The following is a 14,950-nucleotide window of genomic DNA, read 5'->3' as shown; positions in this document are numbered from 1 at the left end:
GAGTCCCGTGTCCACGAGTCGATCGACAAGTGCTCGTGTCGACTCTACACATGACTCCTCGAGTTGAGTTTGCTCCTCGAGTTGAGTCCCGTGTCCACGAGTCGATCGACAAGTCCTGGTGTCGACTCTACGCATGACTCCTCGAGTTGAGTCCCGAGTCCACGAGTCAACCGATAAGTCCTCGTGTCGACTCTACGCATGACTCGTCGAGTTGGGTTCTCTCCTCGAGTTGAGTCCCGAGTCCACGAGTCGACTGAGAAGTCCTCGTGCCGACTCTTCACGTGACTCCTCGAGTTGAGTTCACTCCTCGAGTTGAGTCTCGAGTCCACGAGTCGACCGACAAGTCCTCGTGCCGACTCTTCACGTGACTCCTCGAGTTGAGTCCCGAGTCCACGAGTCGACCGATAAGTCCTCGTGTCGACTCTACACATGACTCCTCGAGTTGAGTTCACTCCTCGAGTTGAGTCCCGAGTTCATGAGTCGACCGATAAGTCCTAGTGCCGACACTTCACGTTACTCCTGGAGTTGAGTTCAGTCCCGAGTCCACGAGTCGACCGGCATATCCTCGTGCCGACTCTTCACGTGACTCCTCGAGTTGAGTCCCGAGTCTACGAGTCGACCGATAAGTCCTCGTGTCGACTCTACACATGACTCCTCGAGTTGTGTTTGCTCCTCAAGTTGAGTCCCGAGTCCACGAGTCGACTGATAAGTCCTCGTGTCGACTCTACGCATGACTCCTCGAGTTGAGTTCACTCCTCGAGTTGAGTCTCGAGTCCACGAGTCGACCGACAAGTCCTCGTGTTGACTTAGCTTCCAGTTTAACTATTCCTATCGATGTGATTCGTGACAGTGACCTCATGGACCCAAATGAACAAAGCTTGAGCTAAACACTTGGACTCAAAAGTTCACAAACCTTTTCCAAGTTTAGCTTAATGCCAACTGGCTCCACTAAAGAGCTGACACTGAAAATCTCTCGGTTCAAATGAATTTATTTTCTACTCAAGAATTCACCTAATTATAATGAGCGGATCCACTGAATATTATCTATGTTTACCCTTCATGAATGTCATCAGCTAGTCGGGATTTACTAAATTACCATTTTACCCTTCTAGCTGTTATTTCCTCAACTCCTTTGTCGCTTGTGAATAAGTTGGAAGCAATGTATTGACGAGGAGCTAACAAGTCACATTGTTTCATCCAAAAGAGCCAGGACTCAATTTGGACACTGGCCAGTTCATTTATTCACACTCCAAGGAACAAAGCATGAGGTGACATACATTGCATTTCAGCAATCTTGTACATGAATTCCATATCTATGAGAACTTCACAAAGTTACTCATGACATACTCACAACTTAGTACTTCACCAATAGGCCCTGTTCGGAATCACATAGTGAGTCCGAACTCTGACTTTCTCAAATGAGAATACTAAGGTGTGAAATGACATGTCTCATTTCAGGATTAAGCTAAGCATGATGCAATTCATACATAGTGACTTCGAGACATAAGAGGTTAAATGGTTTGTTCTTATCTTGTCCCTAGAAGTGCACTGGTCAATTCAGTACCTTCGGAAGATACCTAGAAGAACTATAGAGTCTCCAACTCTCAATGCCTCATAACCAGACATCATAGATTCTTCTAACAATCGTACTGAGGTCAATAGTCCTTTGACCCTAAGATTGCGAATATATCGTTTTAAGCAAACTACGAAGAGTTTGTTCATGCAAATCTACATTTGTCTCTTCGTAAGTTGTTAAGTTTGTTTATGGACTAAAAGACTAAGGTTTTATCATAAAGATTCAAACAAAGAAAGAATGAATGAATGTTTCAACTTTATTATTAAATGAATAAGCAATTACAAGCAAGAGTCTTCGTAAGACTATATGACATCAAATGTACATAAATAGACACTACTACTCTTCTTGTGGGCACCATTGACAACAAACTCCCACTTGACTCAAAGAAGATGTGAGTAGTCCTACATGCCTAATCCCTCTCGAAGTTGGTCGAAGACCATGTTCGCTAGGGCCTTGGTGAATGGATCTACCAGAGATCTACTTCACCTCCACGTCTCCGCGCTGTGCGATCTCTCGAATCAAATGGTATTTCCTCTCAATATGCTTAGAGCGCTTATGGCTTCTAGGTTCCTTTGAGTTAGCGACAGCCCCACTATTATTACAATAAAGGGTCATGGGCTCGTCGACGTTTGGAACATCTTCCAAATACTTAAGGAATTTTCTAAGCCATACAGCCTCTTTGGATGCTTCACAAGCAGCCACATATTCTGCTTCCATTGTGGAGTCAGCAATGCAAGATTTCTTAATACTCCTCCACACAACAGCTCCACCATTAAGGATGAACACAGATCCCGAAGTGGATTTCCTGGAATCCTTATCCGCTTGAAAATCGGAGTCGGTATATCCCGTCATAGTCAGGTCAGTACCTGAGTATGTAAGCATCAAGATCCTAGTTCTTCGAAGACACTTAAGAACATGCTTAACAGCAATCCAGAGCTCGGGTCCAGGGTTGGACTGGAAACGACTAACTACGCCAACGGCGAAACAGATGTCAGGTCTAGTGCAAAGCATAGCATACATGACGCTTCCTACGGCAGAGGCGTAAGGAATTTTCCTCATGTCTTCAATCTCTTGTGCAGTCTTGGGAGACTGGTCCTTAGAGAGTGAGACTCCATGCCTAAAGGGTGTTTGACCCTTTTGAGGCTTGCATCGAGAAGCGATCCATCACCTTATCAATATAAGATGCTTGAGAGAGCGACAGGGTCCGGTTTTTCCTATCTCGAAAGATTTGGATCCCCGGAATGTACGCGGCTTCTCCTAGATCCTTCATATCGAATTGCTTTGCCAGCCAGACCTTAACCTCTGATAACTTACCCACGTTATTACCAATGAGTAGTATATCATCGACATATAGTACCAGAAACACAACTTTACCTTCATGTATTAACTTGTAAACACAAGGCTCATCTATTGACTCTTCAAAGCCAAAGCTCTTTACAGTTTCATCGAATCTAATATTCCATGACCTAGATGCTTGCTTTAATCCATAAATGGACTTAAGCAACTCACAAACCTTGGTATCTTGACCTTCTTCCACGAAACCGTCTGGTTGAGCCATGTAAATGCCCTCGTCAAGATTGCCAGTCAGAAAGGGTGTCTTGACATCCATTTTCCGGATCTCATAGTCGAGAGCTGCAGCTATGGATCGGAGTATGCGGATGGATTTAAGCATCACGACTGGCGAGAAGGTTTCTTCATAGTCAATCCCTTCTTGTTGGGTATAACCCTTCGCCACAAGTCGTGCTTTGAACGTCTCGACGTTCCCATCAGGACCCCTTTTCTTCTTGTATATCCACTTACACCCTACGGGTTTAATCCCTTCAGGAAGGTCTACAAGTTTCCAGACATTGTTGACATACATCGAGTGTATTTCAACTTTCATGGCGTCAAGCCAAAAGTTTGATTCAGAACAAGCCATCGCTTGGCTATAGGAAACAGGATCATCCATGTCAGAGACGGCTACAAGTGAGTCTCCATAAGACATGTACCTGTCAGGCTTTTGAGTAGCCCTCCCACTACGTCGAAGTACTACTTGACGAGATTCTGATGAGTTAGGTTGTGTTTCAGTTGGGGTAAGAACAGTTCTTACAAATGAGGTAGAAGCTTCCTCACCCAAGTTTTCTTCAAGCACAATTTTGCTTCTAGGTTTGGCATCCTTCATAAAGTCCTCCTCAAGGAAACGAGCATTCGTGCTAATGAAAGTCTTATCGTCCTCGGGACTATAGAAAATGAAACCTTTTGTTTCCTTTGGATATCCCACAAACAGGCACAATTCTGACCTACTAGCCAACTTGCTAGTCTTTTGCCTTAGCACACGCGCAGGGCAACCCCAAATTCGGATGTGGCCCAAACTTACTTTACGGCCTGTCCATCTTTCATAAGGAGTACCAGGAACCGTCTTGGACGGAACTTGGTTCAGAATATAAGCGGCTGTTTCGAGGGCATATCCCCAAAAGGAAGGAGGGAGTGATGAGTAACTCATCATTGATCTAACCATCTCCATTAGATTTCGGTTCCTTCTCTCTGACACTCCGTTTTGTTGAGGTGTGCCAGGTGCGGTAAGCTGAGAAGCGATACCTTCTTCTTTAAGAAGTCATCGAACTCTCCAGACATATACTCACCACCTCGATCGGATCGAAGGGTTTTGATCACTTTGCCAGTTTGCTTTTCCACTAAAGCCCTAAAGACTTTAAATACGTTAAAGGTCTCGGATTTGTGTTTGAGCAAATAGACAAACCCATATCGTGAGTAATCATCGGTGAAGGTAACGAAGTATTCGTATCCCCCACGTGCCTGTTGGTTGAGCGGACCACATACATCAGAATGTATCAGTTCCAGCAACTTAGTGGCTCTTTGACCCGTACTGGAGAAAGGTCGCTTAGTCATTTTTCCTTCTATGCAGGATTCACAAGTAGGTAGTGAACCTATTGCAGAGGCTTGGAGTGGACCATCCCTCACAAGTCTCTTAATCCTTTCTAGACTGGTATGACCAAGTCTTAAGTGCCATAGGTGTGTTGATTTTGTTAAATCGGAGGATTCAGAAAATTTGATCCTCTTTGGCTCCCTAATTAGATCATTATCTATGTCGGTGTCTAAAAGAGAAGGTTTAGTGGGATAGATGTAGAAAAGAGCATTCTTCATACATGCATCTGTGACAAAAGAATTATCAGGAAACGAAATACGAATTCCATTCTTAATGAACTTTAAACAATAATCTTGCTCACGAAGACGAGCAACGGATATTAAGTTCTTCCCAAAGGTAGGAACAAAATAAACATTATTCAAGTTTAAAGTGCGGTCTTCAAAAGACAGCGTAACGGATCCCACAGCCTTCGCGGACACCAGGCTCCCAGCACCCCATTTGAAACAGAACTCGCCTTCCTCTAAGCTTTTGGTTTTCTTGAAACCTTTCAAGGAACAACAAATATGGTTAGTAGCAGCGGAGTCAAGAATCCACGTTGATACATTATCAGCTACTAAGCATGCTTCGGTAACTAGTACAATACTATGTTCCTTTGCTTTGAGATAGGCGGGACAGTTCTTTTTATCGGCTTTGTAAGGTCCGTTCTTAGTTCCAGAGGCGGAGGCTTTTTGCTCAGTAGCATGTGCCTTTCCTTGATTCCTCTTTCTCTTAGTGAGACCTACAGCAGTGTGAAGTCCCTTCATAAGCTTGGTAACAATGTACTCTAGCTTGTTTATGAAGTAGTTCATCTTGGAGGTATCAAGAGATGCGGGGAGATTTTCTAAGATCATATCTATGCTATTCTTCCCATCAATCTCAGATCCTAGGATTTCCATTTTATTCAGAAAACTAATGATCAGTATCATGAAGTCTCCAACAGGAGTCCTAGCCTGCATATGACAGTTCATAAACTGTCGGACTGCTTGTAGCCTTGTTTGACGCCTTTGTCCTCCAAACATCTCAAGGAGATTGTAGAGTATGTTAGCGGCAATCTCGATGTCACGATGTTGCTCTTTCAGCATATTGTTCATAGATGCCAAGATATAGCACCTCATAATCTCATCGGATCGAAGCCTGGCCGCTAAGGCGTCATTGTCCTCTTGAGTTGAATCATCATTCGTCAGAGGAGGACACGGGGTGGTGAGTACCCATTTGTGCTTGTTAACGGTAGGTTTTTATGTCGAGGTTACGTTTCGAATCTACGTAGTTTTCGTTTTCGAGTTTGATCGAGGAAAGAAAGATAGAGAGATGGTTGAGAGACATATTGCCTATATAAGTTGAAACAAGTTTATGATTAGTCTTTGGTTTAGGATTTAAGTTTTATTAAGACTTTTATAAAATCCAAAGGTGTTATAAACCAAACGATAATTTACTCCCTCAAGAGAAGGCCGCAAAAAATCTCATTTTATAAGTAAATGACACATCATTAATGCTAAGCCAAGATGTCAATACATCTATTTTGACTAGCCACCTTGTAAATTGGTTTGATCACGCACATCCTTTCGCAGAGCCTCAAGGGAGGATTACTAGGGATTGAGCCTAAGTGTGCAACCAACCACTTAGTCCAAAAGGTCAACTTTGAAAAACAATCCCCCAAGGGGAGGCCTTGCCATCATCGTCTCACTCTCGGACGTAGCTCATTGAGCAATGATCGAAGCAATAACGCCTTGGAGTACTCCCATTTAAGTGAGGGTCGCAAGAGCGGCTCTTAGGCCCACGTTAATTGCTTCTTTCATTAGTGTTGGGGATCATGGGTTACAAACAACAAGTATAACCCTCCCACTTAGTTTTTGGAGTTGGTTCATCGACTCTTATAAGTTCGGAAACGGATTTCCTAGTTAGAGAGCGACAGAGCGCACAACTAGAAGAGAATCCTAGATCGACATGTTCAGAGTAGTATTAGTGCATAAAGGCACAAGGTACATACTCGATCTTTTCCTATTATCTATTTCGGGAAAGTGCGTGAGGGAAGTGTGAACTTCAACTCACTCGAACACTTGAAAGTTTGAGATTACACATCTTTTTATTTTTCGGCTTGTCTACAAAGAGACCTCCCACTCAAAATTTTCAAGAGCATATAGATTTTGAACATATGTGATATATATATAGTTTTGAAAACATTTTGAAAATTTATTTGATTTGGATGACAAAATATTTTCAAGTTTGAAAGTGAAAACGGTTTTTCAAAATTCAAACTAGTTTTATAAAAAAACTCAATTTCAATTAAACTTTCAAAATCAAAATATTTTAATCTTACACATCATGTTTATAATCATATGAAAAACAATTTTTCTCAAGAAAATTTTCTCATTAGAGTTGTATAACTCATGGTAGTGGGGCTGAAAATCCGGAATTCTATAAAACTGGAGTTTCGGAACAGCCGCGCACCTCGGAGTAAAATCGCTATATCTGGCGGCTCCAATATCCTTTTAAGCCAAAACCGGTGGCATTGGACAGAGGACAGACAGAGCTTTAATTTTATTCAAGAATCATTAAATTACGATTTCTGAGCAGAGAGTTATTCCACTTTTAATGCGGGTTTACTCCAGCTCGAAGAAAAAGAAATAATTAAAGCTTTGTCCTTTTTAGGTGCGAAAAAGAATCGAGTGTAACGGAACGTTTTATGAAGGTTGTTAAACTTTTATTTGTGTTTTATTAGCAAGGTAATAACAAGGCATAAAATAAATAACAACAAGCATAAAACGATTCAAGTAAAAATAAGAAACTAGTAAGACAAGAAAACTAGTCACAAAATTTTACTCGAAATTTCTCAAACCTTTAAAACACGTTTTTTAATATAAAAAATTAAAAACTTTTAGAACTGATTCTAATGTGTTTTAAAAACATCCCAAACTCTTAGAAAATCAACATGATTTTTAATTTAAAGACAAGAGCAATAAATTAAAAAAAAAAATAACATTACAATTCTAACTTGTCACAAAATTAGTAAACTTTCGAAAACGATTTTCAAGCTCAGAATTTTAAAAACATGTACATGCATCTCTTTGACCATAGCTCTGATACCATTTGTTGGAATCGATCTAGGGTTTAAGAAAATAATTAACGCTTCGGGAAGCGGCGTAATTTTAAAAATTTTATTTTACAAGTAAAAACGGTTTTTAATAACCTAGACAAGTGCAGGTACATGTAATTAAAAACTAATATGAGCTAAGAAGTTTACTAACCTTTCTTGAAGCTTGATCTTTGAGAAGCTCTTAGAAAGTTGCAACGCTCGTCTCCCCTCGCAGCACGTCCCTCTTTCTTTCCTCGGCACCTCGAGCAACCACGAAAGTTTCTATCACTAAATCACTCGAAATAAAAGAATTAGTGAGTGGGCACTTTTAAACACTACGACTTAAGAACGAGTCTTGAAGTCGCAGAGCTAAACACTAGGTCGAGTGAGGACCTAGGTGCCAAAACAAGAAAAATCGAAAATAAACTAGAAAGAGAGAGAGAGAGGAGTTCAGCCAAGTTCTAGAGAGAGAGTCTCTCAAATCTCTTAAACTTGGATGGAATTGAAATGTGAGGAAATGAGGTAGTTTCCTCTTCTATACAATATCACATATTCATGAGCCAATTTCCTCTTTTCCCTCTTGTGACACTCGGCCAAACAAGGGCTTCTAGAAGCCTTGATTTGTTTCCTATTTTGTTCAAGGCTTGCCTTTTTCTCAACTTGGCCGATTCCCTTATGCATCCTTATGCAAATTTGTTTCCTCTTTTTCTTTTGGCAAGTATCTAAATACATTTATGCACAAAATAAACTCTCCTATTTCTCTATAGGGTAGGCGCCCAACATGTCTCTAGAAGGAGCTTCTAGAAGCTTCTTCATTTATTCATGAGAACATGAAAAAGGCCCATTAAGAATCTTCAATAAAACTCTTATGAAATGAAATTAATTCACGAGGCCCGATGATCAAGTCATGGCCGAGTGACATTAAGTCATCAAATGAACTTGTCAAAAAATTTATTGACATTCATTTCATCCTTTGTCTCAAAAGACAAAAATACCATTTTGACTATTTTCGTTCTCGTTTTGACTTAGCTTCCAGTTTAACTATTCCTATCGATGTGATTCGTGACAGTGACCTCATGGACCCAAATGAACAAAGCTTGAGCTAAACACTTGGACTCAAAAGCTCACAAACCTTTTCCAAGTTTAGCTTAATGCCAACTGATTCCACTAAAGAGCTGACACTGAAAATCTCTCGGTTCAAATGAATTTATTTTCTACTCAAGAATTCACCTAATTATAATGAGCGGATCCACTGAATATTATCTATGTTTACCCTTCATGAATGTCATCAGCTAGTCAGGATTTACTAAATTACCATTTTACCCTTCTAGCTGTTATTTCCTCAACTCCTTTGTCGCTTGTGAATAAGTTAGAAGCAATGTATTGACGAGGAGCTAACAAGTCACATTGTTTCATCCAAAAGAACCAGGACTCAATTTGGACACTGGCCAGTTCATTTATTCACACTCCAAGGAACAAAGCATGATGTGACATACATTGCATTTCAGCAATCTTGTACATGAATTCCATATCTATGAGAACTTCACAAAGTTACTCATGACATACTCACAACTTAGTACTTCACCAATAGGCCCTGTTCGGAATCACATAGTGAGTCCGAACTCTGACTTTCTCAAATGAGAATACTAAGGTGTGAAATGACATGTCTCATTTCAGGATTAAGCTAAGCATGATGCAATTCATACATAGTGACTTCGATACATAAGAGGTTAAATGGTTTGTTCTTATCTTGTCTCTAGAAGTGCACTGGTCAATTCAGTACCTTCGGAAGATACCTAGAAGAACTATAGAGTCTCCAACTCTCAATGCCTCATAACCAGACATCATAGATTCTTCTAACAATCGTACTGAGGTCAATAGTCCTTTGACCCTAAGATTGCGAATATATCGTTTTAAGCAAACTACGAAGAGTTTGTTCATGCAAATCTACATTTGTCTCTTCGTAAGTTGTTAAGTTTGTTTATGGACTAAAAGACTAAGGTTTTATCATAAAGATTCAAACAAAGAAAGAATGAATGAACGTTTCAACTTTATTATTAAATGAATAAGCAATTACAAGCAAGAGTCTTCGTAAGACTATATGACATCAAATGTACATAAATAGACACTACTACTCTTCTTGTGGGCACCATTGACAACATCGACTCTACACATGACTCCTCGAGTTGAGTTCACTCCTCGAGTTGAGTTCACTCCTCGAGTCGAGTTCTGAGTCTACGAGTAGACTAACTACTCCCCGTGCTGACTCTACATGACTCCTCGAGTAGAGTTCGCTCCTCGAGTTGAGTTCACTCCTCGAGTCGAGTACCGAGTTCGCGAGTCGACTAACTACTCCTCGAGCTGAGTTTCGAGTCCGCGAGTCGGCTGATAAGTCCCCGTGCTGACTCTTCATGCGACTAACCCTCGAGTCGACCTTACATGTAACTCCTCAGGTCGAGCCTATTCCTCAAAGTTGAGCCCTAAAACCCACGAACCGACTTGAAAGTCCTCGTGTCGAAAATTCACAACTTCCCGAGTCGCCAATCAACGGGAGACTCACAAGACTCAATAATAAATTTAAATGCTCTCCCACAAGCAGGAAAAATCATCCCTAAAGACGTGCTCAAGTCGCCCCTAATGGCGCACCAAAATTCGCTCCACGACGCTCTCGTGAGAGAAAGAATGGGCCAATTGAGTCCCCAAATGTGACAAGCGCGCCATGGCTCACGCTCACAAGGGCACAAGACTCGACCCAAGAGACTCAACCCGAAAACGCGACCAGTGCACTAAGGTGCCACACTCGCCGGGGGATCAAGTCTACACCTAACCCCGCGTATCACGTGACACGCGCGCCCAAGGGTGCCACGCTCATAAGATGGTATGGTCGCGCTCGCCGCCCAGCTCGTGCGCCGATAGGCAGCGAGTCACATATGGGTTTCAAAGGCCTGCGCCTGCCGGACGTAACTGGCCTAGCCAGCGTCCACGGAAAACCCGGTCACACCAATGTGACTTCAAGGCCCCCCGAGGCCCAAGCCGTGCAAATCGATCACGCCTTCATTGGTAGGTCGAGAAAATAAGCCGCGCACCCCCCAAAGCCGTGCAAATCGATCACGCCTTGATTGGTAGGTCGAGAAAATAAGCCACGCACCCCCCAAAGCTGTGCAAATCGATCACACCTTCATTGGTAGGTCGAGGAAACAAGCCACGCACAATAAAGCCGTGCTAATCGATCACGCCTTCATTGGTAGGTCGAGAAATTAAGCCGCGCACAATGCAAAGACGTGCGAATCAACTACGCCTTCATTGGTAAGTCGAGAAAATAAGCCACGCAATGCAAAGACGTGCAAATCGATTACGCCTTCATTGGTAAGTCGAGAAAATAAGACGCGCACCGAAAAAACCGTGCGAATCGACTACGATAATATGTCGAGAACATAAGACACGTAAAAAGAAAGACAACAAAAGCCGTCCCTCGCGACGCACAGAAGCCGTCCCTCGCAACGCACAAAATCCATCCCACGCGACGCACAAAAGCCATCCCTCGCGACGCACAGAAGCCGTCCCTCGCGACGCACAGAAGCCGTCCCTCGCGATGCATTAAAAGCCCTTCTACGATGCAACCACAAACTCGAGAGCGTTTATCTCGGGTCCGCACGTCAGCTCAAGTACTGAGTTTCCGCTCGACCCACGCTCGACCAGAAACTCGGAGGGCTAATGTTGTCGGCCCGTCTCGGACCAACGAGGACAAAGGCGTCACTTCGACTCACACGATCGGTGCGAGGCCTCGAACGGAGAAACCTTGCATCGACCATTGGCCGGCCCACACCAATGGCTGACCCAAGGTTCAGCCGGCCAATGGCCGGCCCAATGCTCAGCCAGCCAGTGGCCGACCCAAGGGCTCGACCGGCCAATGGCCGACCCAAAGGCTCACTCGGCCAAGGGGTTGCCCAAAACACCCCTTGAATAGAGAGGTCCGCCCTCTCCCAAAGGTAATCCAATTTTGAGTCCCGAAGCGCTGTCGAACTCATACTTCACTCGTTTCGCTCATCTTTGGCCTTTCACCCTCTACAACCTCTACACTCCACCTCAATCCCACTAATGTTGAGCATTAGAGAGGTAAACAGAGGCACCCCCTCTGTTTCCCCTTTGTAGTTCACGTGTTCTTTCTTCCCTTTCAGGTGCTTTGACGAACTCAAGGGTCATTCACACCTAAGGGAAGACTCGGGATACCGAGTCCGACATGCTCGAACCGAAGCGAGGCCACTTGGTCCGGCCTTGGGCCTAACCGCTTCCGGTTTCTAAATCGTTGTCCGAAAACGAGCGACAACAGATTGCTTAATACTTCTCCACACAACAGCTCCACCATTAAGGATGAACACAGATCCTGAAGTGGATTTCCTGGAATCCTTATCCGCTTGAAAATCGGAGTCGGTATATCCCGTCATAGTCAGGTCAGTACCTGAATATGTAAGCATCAAGTTCCTAGTTCTTCGAAGATACTTGAGAACATGCTTAACAGCAATCCAGTGCTCGGGTCCAGGGTTGGATTGGAAACGGCTAACTACGCCAACGGCAAAACATATATCAGGTCTAGTGCAAAGCATAGCATACATTAGGCATCCTACGGCACAGGCGTAAGGAATTTTCCTCATGTCTTCAGTCTCTTGTGCAGTCTTGGGAGATTAGTCCTTAGAGAGTGAGACTCCATGCGTAGAGGGTGTTTGGCCTTTCTTGGAGTCTTGCATCGAGAAGCGATTTATCACCTTATCAATATAAGAAGCTTGAGAGAGCGATAGAGTCTGGTTCTTCCTATCTCAAAAGATTTGGATCCCCAAAATGTACGCGGCTTCTCCTAGATCCTTCATATCGAATTGCTTTGCTAACCAGACCTTAACCTCAGATAATTTACCTACATCGTTACCTATGAGTAATATATCATCAACATATAATACCAGAAACACAACTTTGCCTTCGTGTATTAACTTGTAAACACAAGGCTCATCTATTGACTGTTCAAAGCCGAAGCTTTTCACAGTTTCATCGAATCTAATATTCCATGTCCTAGATGCATGGTTTAGTACATAAATGGACTTAAGTAACTCAGAAACCTTGGTCTCTTGACCTTTTTCCACGAAACCGTCTGGTTGAGCCATGTAAATGCGCTCGTCAAGATTGCCATTCAGCAAGGCTGTCTTAACATCCATTTGCCTGATCTCATAGTCGAGAGTTGCAGCTACGGATATGAGTATGCGGATGGATTTAAGCATCGCGACTGGCGAGAAGGTTTCTTCATAGTCAATCCCTTCTTGTTGGGTAAAACCCTTAGCCACAAGTCGTGCTTTGAACGTCTCAACGTTCCCATCCGGACCCATTTTCTTCTTGTATATCCACTTACACCCTATGGGTTTAATCCCTTCAGGAAGGTCTACCAGTTTCTAGACTTTGTTGACATACATCGAGTGCATTTCAACTTTCATGGAGTCAAGCCAAATGTTTGATTCAGAACAAGCCATTGCTTGGCTATAGGAAACAGGGTCATCCATGTCAGAGACGGCTACGAGAGAGTCTCCATAGGACATGTACCTGTTAGGCTTTTGAGTAGCCCTCCCACTACGTCGAAGTACTACTTGACGAGATTTTGATGAGTTAGGTTATGTTTCAGTTGGGGTAAGAACAGTACTTACAGATGAGGTAGAAGCTTCATCACCCAACTTTTCTTCAAGCACAATTTTGCTTCTAGGTTTTGCATCCTTCATAAAGTCCTCCTCAAGGAAACGAGCATTCGTGCAAACGAAAGTCTTATCGTCCTTGGGACTATAGAATGTGAAACCTTTGGTTTCCTTTGGATATCCAATGAACAGACACAATTCTAACCTACTAGCCAACTTGCTAGTCTTGACCTCAGCACGTGTGCAGGGCAACCCAAAATTTTGATGCGGCCAAGATTTACTTGACGACCAGTCCATCGTTCATAAGGAGTACTAGGAACCGTTTTGGACGGAACTTGGTTAGAAATGTAAGCGCCTATTTCGAGGGCATATCCCCAAAAGGAAAGAGGGAGTGATGAGTAATTGATCATTGATCTAACTATCTCCATAAGAGTTCGATTTCTTCTCTCTGACACTCCATTTTGTTGAGGTGTGCCAGGTGCGGTAAGCTGAGAAGCGATACCTTCTTCTATAAGACAGTCATCGAACTCTACAGACATACACTCAACACCTTGATCGGATCGAAGGGTTTTGATCACTTTTCCAGTTTGCTTTTCTACTAAAGCCCTAAACACCTTAAATACATTAAAGGTCTCGGATTTGTGTTCGAGAAAATAGACAAAACCATATCTTGAGTAATCATCAGTGAAGGTAACGAAGTATTCGTATCCACCACGTGCCTGTTGACTGAGCGGACCGCATACATCAGAATGTACTAGTTCCAGCAACTCAGTGGCTCTTCGACCCTTATCGGAGAAAGGTCGCTTAGTCATTTTTCCTTCTATGAAGGATTCACAAGTAGGTGGTGAACCTATTGCAGAGGCTTGGAGTGGACCGTCCTTCACAAGTCTCTTAATCCTGTCTAGACTGATATGACCAAGTCTTAAGTGCCAAAGATATGTTGATTTTGTTAGATCGGAGGATTCAGAAAGTTTGATCCTCTTTCACTCCCTAATTAGATCGTTATCTATTTCGGTGTCTAAAAGAGAAGGTTAAGTGGGATAGATGTAGAAAAGAGCATTCTTCCTACATGCATTAGTGACAAAAGATTTATTATGAAACGAAATACGAATTTCATTCTTAATGAACTTTAAACAATAGTCTTGCTCAACAAAGTGAGCAACGGATATAAAGTTCTTCCCAGAGATAGGAAGAAAATAAACATTATTCAAGTTTAAAGTACGGTCTTCAAAAGACAGCGTAACGGATCCCACAGCCTTCGCAGACACCAGGCTCCCATCACCCCATTTGAAACAGAACTCGCCTTCCTCTAAGCTTTTGGTTTTCTTGAAATCAGTCAAGGAACAACAAATATGGTTAGTAGCAGCGGAGTCAAGAATCCACGTTAATACATTATCAACTACTAAGCATGCTTCGATAATTAGGACAATACTATGTTCCTTTGCTTTGAGATAGGCAGGACAGTTCTACTTCTCGGCCTTGTGAGGTCTCTTATTAGATCCAGAGGTAGAGGCTTTGTGCGCAGTAGCATATGCCTTTCCTTGGTTCCTCTTTCTCTTAGTGAGACCTTCAACAGTGTGAAGCTCCTTCATTAGCTCGGTAACAGTGTACTCTAGCTTGTTCATGGAGTAGTTCAGCTTGAAGTTATCGAAAGATTTGGGGAGAGTTTACATGATCGTATACTATGTTCCTTTTCTTTGAGAACGACAGGACAGTTCTTCTTATCGGCC

Source organism: Urtica dioica, chromosome 8 (genome assembly GCF_054948205.1).
Source record: "Urtica dioica subsp. dioica isolate 48M chromosome 8, U.dioica_male_clone48M_v1_H2, whole genome shotgun sequence".
Lineage (NCBI taxonomy): Eukaryota > Viridiplantae > Streptophyta > Magnoliopsida > Rosales > Urticaceae > Urtica > Urtica dioica.
Note: the sequence above shows the minus strand (reverse complement) of the source record.